Source organism: Eptatretus burgeri, chromosome 1, assembly GCF_056783735.1.
Source record: "Eptatretus burgeri isolate ZD-2024b chromosome 1, Ebu_testis_v1, whole genome shotgun sequence".
Classification (NCBI taxonomy): Eukaryota; Metazoa; Chordata; class Myxini; order Myxiniformes; family Myxinidae; genus Eptatretus; species Eptatretus burgeri.
The window spans coordinates 164,699,274-164,707,766 of NC_140961.1; the positions used below are offsets into that span (position 1 = coordinate 164,699,274).

Below are 8,493 nucleotides of genomic sequence, written 5' to 3' on the forward strand. Positions count from 1 at the left end.
TGGCATAACGGAATGGCATGGCATGGCATGGCATAGCAGGTCGATGCGAGAGCACGGAGCACCCTCGCTCGAGACTGTCGAGGGTGCGGAAGACGCGATCATCGATGCTGTGTCGGTGATGCGTTGGCGACGATTTTTTCCCATGGATGTGGCTTCTTCGCGGTGACTCAGAGCGGTCGGCGTCGTCTGCACAGTTGCGCAGCGGCGAGGCCTTCTTTTCTTTCTCGCCGCACCGCGGTCGAGGTGATGCGCCCGTCGAGACGATTCGGTCGTCGAGCGAAGGCGAAGGCGAGGCCAATTTAGGTTTGTCCCACCGACGGAAGATGAGGCGAGGAGCTGCGCTGCTGCGCGGCTTCGTCGTCGGTGTTTAATGAAGCATCGTCTCGGAACGACTCACAGCGGTGGATCACTCGGCTCGTTCGTCGATGAAAAACGCAGCCAACTGCGAGGACTGGTGTGAATTGCAGGATACACTGATCATCGATACGTTGAACGCACATTGCGGCCCTGGGCTCCACCCGGGGCCACCCCTGTATGAGGGTCGCTCGATTATCGATCGGGAGCACGGGTGTCCTGGCCTTCCTTCGGTGGCTCGCTTTGCGCGGTTCCCGCGAATGGGAGTTCGAGGCTGCTCGACGGTCGCGGCTCGTCGAAATGCAGCACTGTTGTATTTGCATTCTTTGGTCGTGCCGCCGCCGTGGCCGTGGCGTGCGTGCGCCCTCGAGTGAGTGAGCCTGCTTCGACTTCGACTTTGACTTGTTCGGCTTCGACTTCGACTTCGTCGAGCGTGCGTGCATGGCTCCGTGTTGGTGTGGCAACCACGGCATAGAGAGAGAGAGAGCGCCAGATCCGAGTCTCCGCATCTCCCGTGTGAGCCGGCGCGTCCAACTTGTGAGGTGCGACGGGGACCGGTGGCCGGACACAGGAGCGCGTTGCTTTCGCGGTGGCGTGCCTCTCCGGGAGCACTTCGATGCTTGCGACCTCAGATCAGACGTGACGACCCGCTTAATTTAAGCATATTGTTGTGGTTGACGAAATTCACAAACCACCATTCAGGTCCCTTAGGTGATATATCTCTGTAAGTATATGTGTAGTTAGGCCCAAACCCGTTGTTTCGAGGGAATAAATGTCATTCAGTCGGGCTGCGACTCTTCAGGATAGCCGTTTTTCTTTTACTATCTTTATTTTGGACCAGCCGCCATTACTACCACCACAAACCACGTCTCAACAGCCATCACACAACAACCACAACCACAACACCGCTTCACAACAACAACCACCAACCACAACGCCGCTTCACAACAACAGCCACGACCTTTACCGTCACAACTCGCCACCATCGCATCACCACCATTCTTGCGCCACTTGTGGGCACCGATATTGGACTCGTGCAGGGCGCGCACCGAGCAGCGTGTTCAGAAACATCACAGACTTTCTGAGAAAAACGGATCAAAAACGACTCACGCCCACTTCTGTTCCGTCCTATCGGCGAGCTGGGGCGATTTGGCCCCGCCTCCAGGGCGTTGGAGTGCGGTCGCTATATGCAAATTCATGGATCAAAAAGCATTCACGCCCACTTTTCCTCGGTCCAATGGGGAGCCAGTTAGAGGTGAAGGGTCGCAGGTAAAGGGTCAAAGGTGGGGGAGCGAGGCCACGGGGGATATAAACGGCTGCGTTCGTCAGTCAACGCAGTTCGAGTTCGCGGTTGGGAGTTGTCGGTGGAGCTGGGAAGAAGAGGATGGAGCTGTGGAGAGGTGGCGGCGGCGAAGGCGATCGAGGGGGTGCTCGCATCCGAGTCGGGCAGCTGCGGAGGGAGAGGCCGGCGGCGCGACCGAGGTCGAGGTGGAGACGCTCGTCGCGGGACCCGAGACAGGGTGATATCCTCCTCCCCCCCGAGCATCAACAACCCCCTCCTGTTTCCCCCCGCGCTGAGATAGTGCGACAAGGGGGCCCCTTTCCCACCCCCTACCAGTCACTGTCCGCGAGGCCCGCGGAGTTGAGGCGCCACCGCCACTTTGCGTCTCATCATCAGACGGGTAGGCCCGACACGGTCTCGGCCCCAGGCCCGCCTACCCCCCTCATCCTGGAGGGTGGTTCTTTTTCTTTTGCTTTGGGTATCTGTGTTGTCGGCGCCGTCTGTGAAGTAAAATTGTATAAGTGTTGCCGTGTGCTCAGTAGTCGGATAGCTCTGCATTGTGTTTCTCTTTTATATTTGCTTTTTGTGTAATATTGTGTTTCTTCTCCTTTTACATGTGCTTTTGGTGTAATTGTATATGTGTGCTTCCCGTTCATCGCGAAATAAATGTGCTTATTGTTGAACTGTTTTCCCGTTTCGCTTCGTCTTTTCCTCTGTTGAATCTCCATCTTACTTCACGTAAAGGGTTGGTCGTGGGCTAAAACGCCCGATAATTAATCGAACCGTCGAGGCCGACGATAACACCGCTCGGTTATCCTGATAGTACGGAATGGGTCGCTTAAAGTGGCCCGTGTCCGAAGTCGACCTGCGGCGAGGTGCGATCGCCCAGTCTACCCTCCGTGTGGGTACTTAGGTAGGTCGAATTTGGCGAGCAACCCTATCCCACGCGGGGGCCGATTGGCACGATCGTGGTGAGGCCGAAAGGTCCACCCGTGACTAGTTCCCGGCGTCAGTCCGAGAGGGTCACGACTGGATTGTCCGTCCGGTGGGCGACGTGCCGCGATTCGAGTTACGTTGCCGTTCGCACGCCGGCGGGCGCGAATCCGCAACAATATTACTCAGCGGAGGAAAAGAAACAAACGAGGATTCCCTCAGTAACGGCGAGTGAACAGGGAAAAGCCCAGCGCCGAATCCCCGCTCGCAGTTCGGGCGTGTGGAGTTGTCACGTACAGGAGCTCGCACCTCCCGGTGTCGCTCGGGGGTCCTAGTCCTTTCGATCGGGGCCTCCTCCATGGATGGTGGCAGGCCGGTGCGGTGGCCCCCGACGTGCTGGGGTCGGGTCTCTTTGGAGTCGGGTTGCTTGGGAATTCAGCCTAAAGTGGGTGGTAAACTCCGTCCAAGGCTAAATACGTGCACGAGGCCGATAACCGGCAAGTACCGTGAGGGAAAGTTGAAAAGAACTCTGAAGAGAGAGTTCAAGAGTTCGTGAAACCATTGCGAGGTAAACGGGTGGGATCCGCGCGGTCCGCCCGGAGGAGTCAGCCGTGGCGTCGGTTGCCCGTCGTGGGTGTCGCAGTATCCGTCCCGTGCCCGGACGCTGTCGTGTCAACCGTCCCCTCGTGGGTCGAGTGCGCTTCGACGATCCCGGGCAATTTGTGGGCGGGCCTCGCCCCTCGGCGGACGTGGCCGCCGCCCGGTGCACTTTCCCACGTGCGGTGCACCGCGACCGTTTACGGAGGCATCCAGGAGCGCCTGGGTTTTCGACCGAGAGCTTTGCGATTGGTCGAGGTGCCGTTGCGGGGCCTGCGACCGGTGCTCTCCGCGTTGCGCCATTGCGAGCGTCGTGGGGGAGGTACCGGTGCCGCGCCTGTCGCGGGGGCCTGGCGAGAGCGTTTGCTCGCCCCGGTTCTGAGGGAAACGGGACGGAAAGAAGTCTGACGCCGTGCCGCGTGCGAGCGTGGTTTTGCGAAAGCGGCCATGTGACGCACGTCCGGGGCGCCTCCGCCGCCCGCCGCTCCGTCGACTGGCGGCGAACTGTTCTCAGTGCATCGTCGACCGCGGTGTGGTGCCGTGCGTCTATGGCAAAGGCCGTTTCCGCGTCCGCGTGGCCGGCGTGCCGAGGGCTTCGTGCGTCGGTCAGGGCCCTTCGGGGGGGGGGGGTTTGGGTCCTCCGGGACCCGTCCCGGTAGCCGGCCAAGCGTGCGTCTTTCTCGTGCGTGTCGTTTCTCGCGTTGGCGGTGCTGTCCCCGGCACTAGGGGTCTGCGGCGAGGGTCGAAATCCCACCCGACCCGTCTTGAAACACGGACCAAGGAGTCTAACACGTGCGCGAGTCGAAGGGCTCGAATGAAACCCCGAAGGCGCAATGAAAGTGTGCAGTGCGCGTGCGGTCGGGTCAAGGCGTCCCATCCGCTTGGCGGCCGGGTCGGGCGGTGCGGGTGCGGGTGCGAGCGCGGTGTTCCTCGGGTCCGGTGTCTTCGTGCCTCTTCTCTCGGTGGGCACCCTCTCGTCTCGTCTCACGGCGTTTTGGCCCGAACTGCCGGCAAGCGGTGCGGGCGCCCCTCGTGCTCGCGCGCGACAGCGTCGGGCGGGATCCTCGCCGCCGTGGCAGGGGCGAGGCGCACCGCCGGCCCGTCCTGCTCGCGCTGTAGGCGGACGGAGCCACAGCGTACTTGTTGGTACCCGAAAGATGGTGAGCTACGCCCGGGCAGGAAACCCTGGTGGAGGCCCGCAGCGGTTCTGACGTACAAATCGATCGTACGACCCGGGTGTAGGGGCGAAAGACCAATCGAACCATCTAGTAGCTGGGTCCCTCCGAAGTTTCCCTCAGGATAATTGGAGTTCTCGCTGGATGCGCAGTTTTATCCGGTAAAGCGCCTGCCGAGAGGCATTGGGGCCGAAAATGTTTCAACCTATTCTCAAACTTTGAATGGGTAAGACGCCCGGCTCGCAGCTTCGGAGCCGGGCGCGCGCGTCGCGCGCCATGTGCGCGGCATGTGGTCGAAGAATGCGAGCTGCCCAGTGGGCCACTTTTGGTGAGCAGAACTGGCGCTGCGGGATGAACCAAACGCTGGGTTAAGGCGCCGAACGCGAACGCTCATCGGAGCCCTGGCAAAAGCTGTTGGTTGGTCGAGACAGCAGGGCGGTGACCATGGAAGTCGAAATCCGCTAAGGAGTGTGTAACGACTCACCTGCTGAATCAACGGGCTCTGAAAATGGATGGCGCTCGAGCGTCGGGCGTATACCCGGCCGTCGCCGGCGATGTACCGTTCCTTCGCGCGTCGCCCGGTCCGTGCGCTACGTCGCGACGAGTAGGAGGGCCGCCGCATTGGCGCTGAAGCCTTGGCGTGGGCCTGGGTGGAGCCACCGCGGGTGCAGATCTTGGTGGTAGTAGCAAATATTCAAACGAGAGACTTTGCAGGCCGAGGTGGAGAAGGGTTCCATGTGAACAGCGCTTGGACATGGGTGAGTCGGTCCTAATAGACGGGCGAAGGCCTTGTGGACGATGTTGGGCGATGGGCTCCCATCCGCCCCGGTGCGAGCAAAAGGGAATCGGGCTCAGATCCCCGAACCCAGAGTGCGGAGAAAGGTCGGGGGATGGTTCGCGTGCTTGCAGTTTGTGCTCGTCGTGGCCGCCCAACGTTGCGGTAACGCAAAGCGCGCCTGGATACGGCGGCGGGGGTGCTGGGAAGAGTTTTCTTTTCTTCGTGAAGCGACGGGCACCCTGGAATTGGGTTGAGCCGAGAGAGGGGCCCGCGCCCTGCAGAGCGTCGCGGCTCCAGTGGCGTCCGGCGGGCCCTCACCGCCCATTAAAAATCCGGGTGCGATGACTGAATCTCGCTCTGGGCCGCACCCATATCCGCAGCAGGTCTCCAAGGTGAACAGCCTCTGGTGCGATGGAACAATGTGGGTAAGGGAAGTCGGCAAGCCAGATCCGTAACTTCGAGACAAGGATTGGCTCTGAGGGCTGGGTCGGTCGAGCCGGGGCGCGAAGCGGTGTACGGGAACGCGCTCGCGGTCGGGCGAGCCTCCGTTTCCCGGGGCCGTGAGGCTCCCGGCCCGTCGCTCGGTCCGCCGGCGCCACGCGGCGTGGCGTCGGGTTCTACTGCCGGCGTGGGCGGTGCGTTTGGCCGCGCCGTTCGCTGCTCCCGTCCGGGGAGGTGTGTGCGGGGTGCTGGTCGGGGCCGTCCCGCCCCACCCCTCGCTAAGGGCGTCTTTCCTCTACCGTTGTCGAGCGATCCGCATGGCGCGCGGCGAACCGCGTTTTGCGGTTGTGTTTCCGTCGCTTTCTCCGCCCTCTCCTTCGTGGGAGTGCGCGGGGTTCGCGTCGTCCGCGCGTCCCGGAGGGGGTCAAACGTGCGGCTGCGGAGTGGGGAGCGTCTCGGCGTGTGGCGGCCGAGACGCTTCGGCCGGTCTGGTCGCTGTCTCGGGCGCCATCGTGTGTCGGTGCGCGCCATCGATCCCCGCCTTCGCGCCGGCGGGCCTGTGCCCTCTCGCGGGGCGTCGGCGTCGGGCGTCCTGGGCCGGATCGGCCCGGCGGCAGTCTCGGAGCATGAGGGACTCTGTTGCGAACGTGAGCCATTGCCTCCCCTTGGAGCGCTCCGGCTGCTGCATGCGTGCAGTCTGCCCAGACCCGCCGCGTCCCGCGCCCTCTTCTGAGCCTCCCGAGGTTCGGTCGTTGGGCAAAGGTGCGATGGTGTGAGGCTCGGGTGAGCGCAAGCCTTGGCCGGCGACCGACAGTCGCCTGAGAACCGGTGCGGACAAGGGGATTCCGACTGTTTAGTTAAAACAGAGCATCGCGATGGCCGGCAATCGAGTGTGGACACGATGTGATTTCTGCCCAGTGCTCTGAACGTCAAAGTGATGAGATTCACTGACGCGCGGGTAAACGGCGGGAGTAACTCTCTTATGGGGTCGCCAAACAGAACTGGGCAAGCCCAACTGGGTCGCCAAATGCCTCGTCATCTCACTAGTGACGCTTGAATGGATGAACGAGATTCCCACTGTCACTATCTACTATCCAGCGAGACCACAGCCAAGGGAACGGGCTTGGCGGAATCAGTGGGGAAAGAAGACCCTTTTGACTCTAGCCCGATTCTGTGAAGGGACTTGAGAGGCGCAGAATAAGTGGGAGGCCCGCCAGGGCTCACGTGGTCCGACCCCATGAGGGGCGCAGGGTGCGCATTGTCGCCGACGCGGAGCCGCCGGTGAAATACCACTGCTCTTACCGTTCCTTTACTAACCCGTTGAGACGGGGAGTGCGGGCCCCCTGGTCGAGGGGTCCCGCGTTTCTGGTACGAAGCCCAAGGTTTGGTCGGCATGGCGCGCCTTCACGTGCCTCGTGTGCGTGTCGCGCGCACTCGCCGGCGAGCGGCTCGGGTGACCTGCTCCGGGGACAGTTCCGGGCGGGAGTTTGACTGGGGCGGTACGCCTGTCAAACAGTAACGCAGGTGTCCTGAGGCGAGCTCAGGGAGGATGGAAACCTCCCGCAGAGCAGAAGGGCGAAAGCTCGCTTGATCTTGATTTTCAGTACGAATACAGACCGTGAAAGCGTGGCCTCACGATCCTTTTGACTTTTTGGGTTTTTAGCAAGAGTTTTCAGAAAAGTTACCTCAGGGATAACTGGCTTGTAGCTGGATAACTGGATAACTGGCGGCCAAGCGTCCAGAGCGACGTCGCTTTTTGATCCTTCGATGTCGGCTCTTCCTGTCATTGCGAAGCAGAATTCGCCAAGCGTTGGATTGTTCACCCACAAACAGGGAACGTGAGCTGGGTTTAGATCGTCGTGAGACAGGTGAGTTTTACCTGACTGATGCTTCTGTCGCCGGGACAGCAACCCCGCTCAGTACGAGAGGAACCGCGGGTTCAGACACTTGGCGCGTGCGTCTGGCTGAGCAACCAGCGGTGCGAAGCTACCATCTGAGGGATTATGGCTGAACGCCTCTAAGTCAGAATCCCTCCTTGGGCACGGCGATACTGTTGCGTGTGGGGCTTCGGTCGGGACAGCGTATACGACTCTTGAGCCGGCGGTCCTCCGAATTTCGGAGGGCGGCTTCCGGCGCGGTCCTCCGCACGGCATCGGTTTCGAGGTTCGCCCGATGAATCTTGCAGCGCGACCCTCTCCGAGCGCCGCTCGCACAGCACGACGGTGGGGCGCCATACGCCGGATGACTCGTAAACGACCTGGTTACGGCTCGGGGTGTCGTAAGTAACAGAGCAGCTTCGTCGCTGCGATCTATTGAAAGTCATCCTTCGAGCTAATGTTTCGTTTGAGCGTTACACGGTGTAACGGTGTTACGCTGTAGTGCACTGCACTGTGGAAACGTGCAGCGAAGCGCGAAGGGCACTTGGCTATGCGAGCGTGGGTGCTGGCACTGACCGCCTCGAGGTGCCGTGTGCTTCGCGCGAGTTTACGCTCGTCGTGGCTGCTGCGTTTTTCTCGTTTGCTTTTTTTTCCTTCTGAGCAGCTGCCGACTGCAGAGGCTCGACCGGCGAACACCGAACGTCTCTGGGTTGCTGCGTGGCAGTTGTTCTCGTGGCAGTTTGCGGTGTGCTCGATGTTGCATGACAAGTAATTTGGGACGGGGTCCTCCACAAGGTCCCCCGTCGCATGGGCGTGTGTCGAGTGTGAGCGGACAGACGGGGGCGCCGAGCGCGTACGTTCACTCTCAAAATCAACAGGGCGAACGAAGGGAGAGGACAGCACACAGACAGCAGACACGAGAGGGGTTTCCTCCACAAGGACTCTTCGTGATTCGTGACTGGTCAATCAACATCACCGCCATTGCCCGGGACACTCGTGTGCAGTTGTACACCGTCCGTCTCTCTGACGGTGAACCAGAGAGAGAAGAAAGGAGTG

General features: G+C 61.1%; 1 non-coding gene and 1 pseudogene across 1 annotated transcript; both read left to right on the top strand.

Annotated features, from left to right (window-relative positions):
* Nucleotides 1-390: 390 nt before the first annotated feature.
* Nucleotides 391-544, top strand: LOC147035924 (5.8S ribosomal RNA). The gene has a single exon (XR_015049950.1). It is a non-coding gene; the product is annotated as a 5.8S ribosomal RNA (ribosomal RNA).
* A 2,173-nt stretch (nucleotides 545-2,717) lies between these two features.
* On the top strand, nucleotides 2,718-7,903 carry LOC147035925 (28S ribosomal RNA; annotated as a pseudogene).
* Nucleotides 7,904-8,493: the final 590 nt, after the last annotated feature.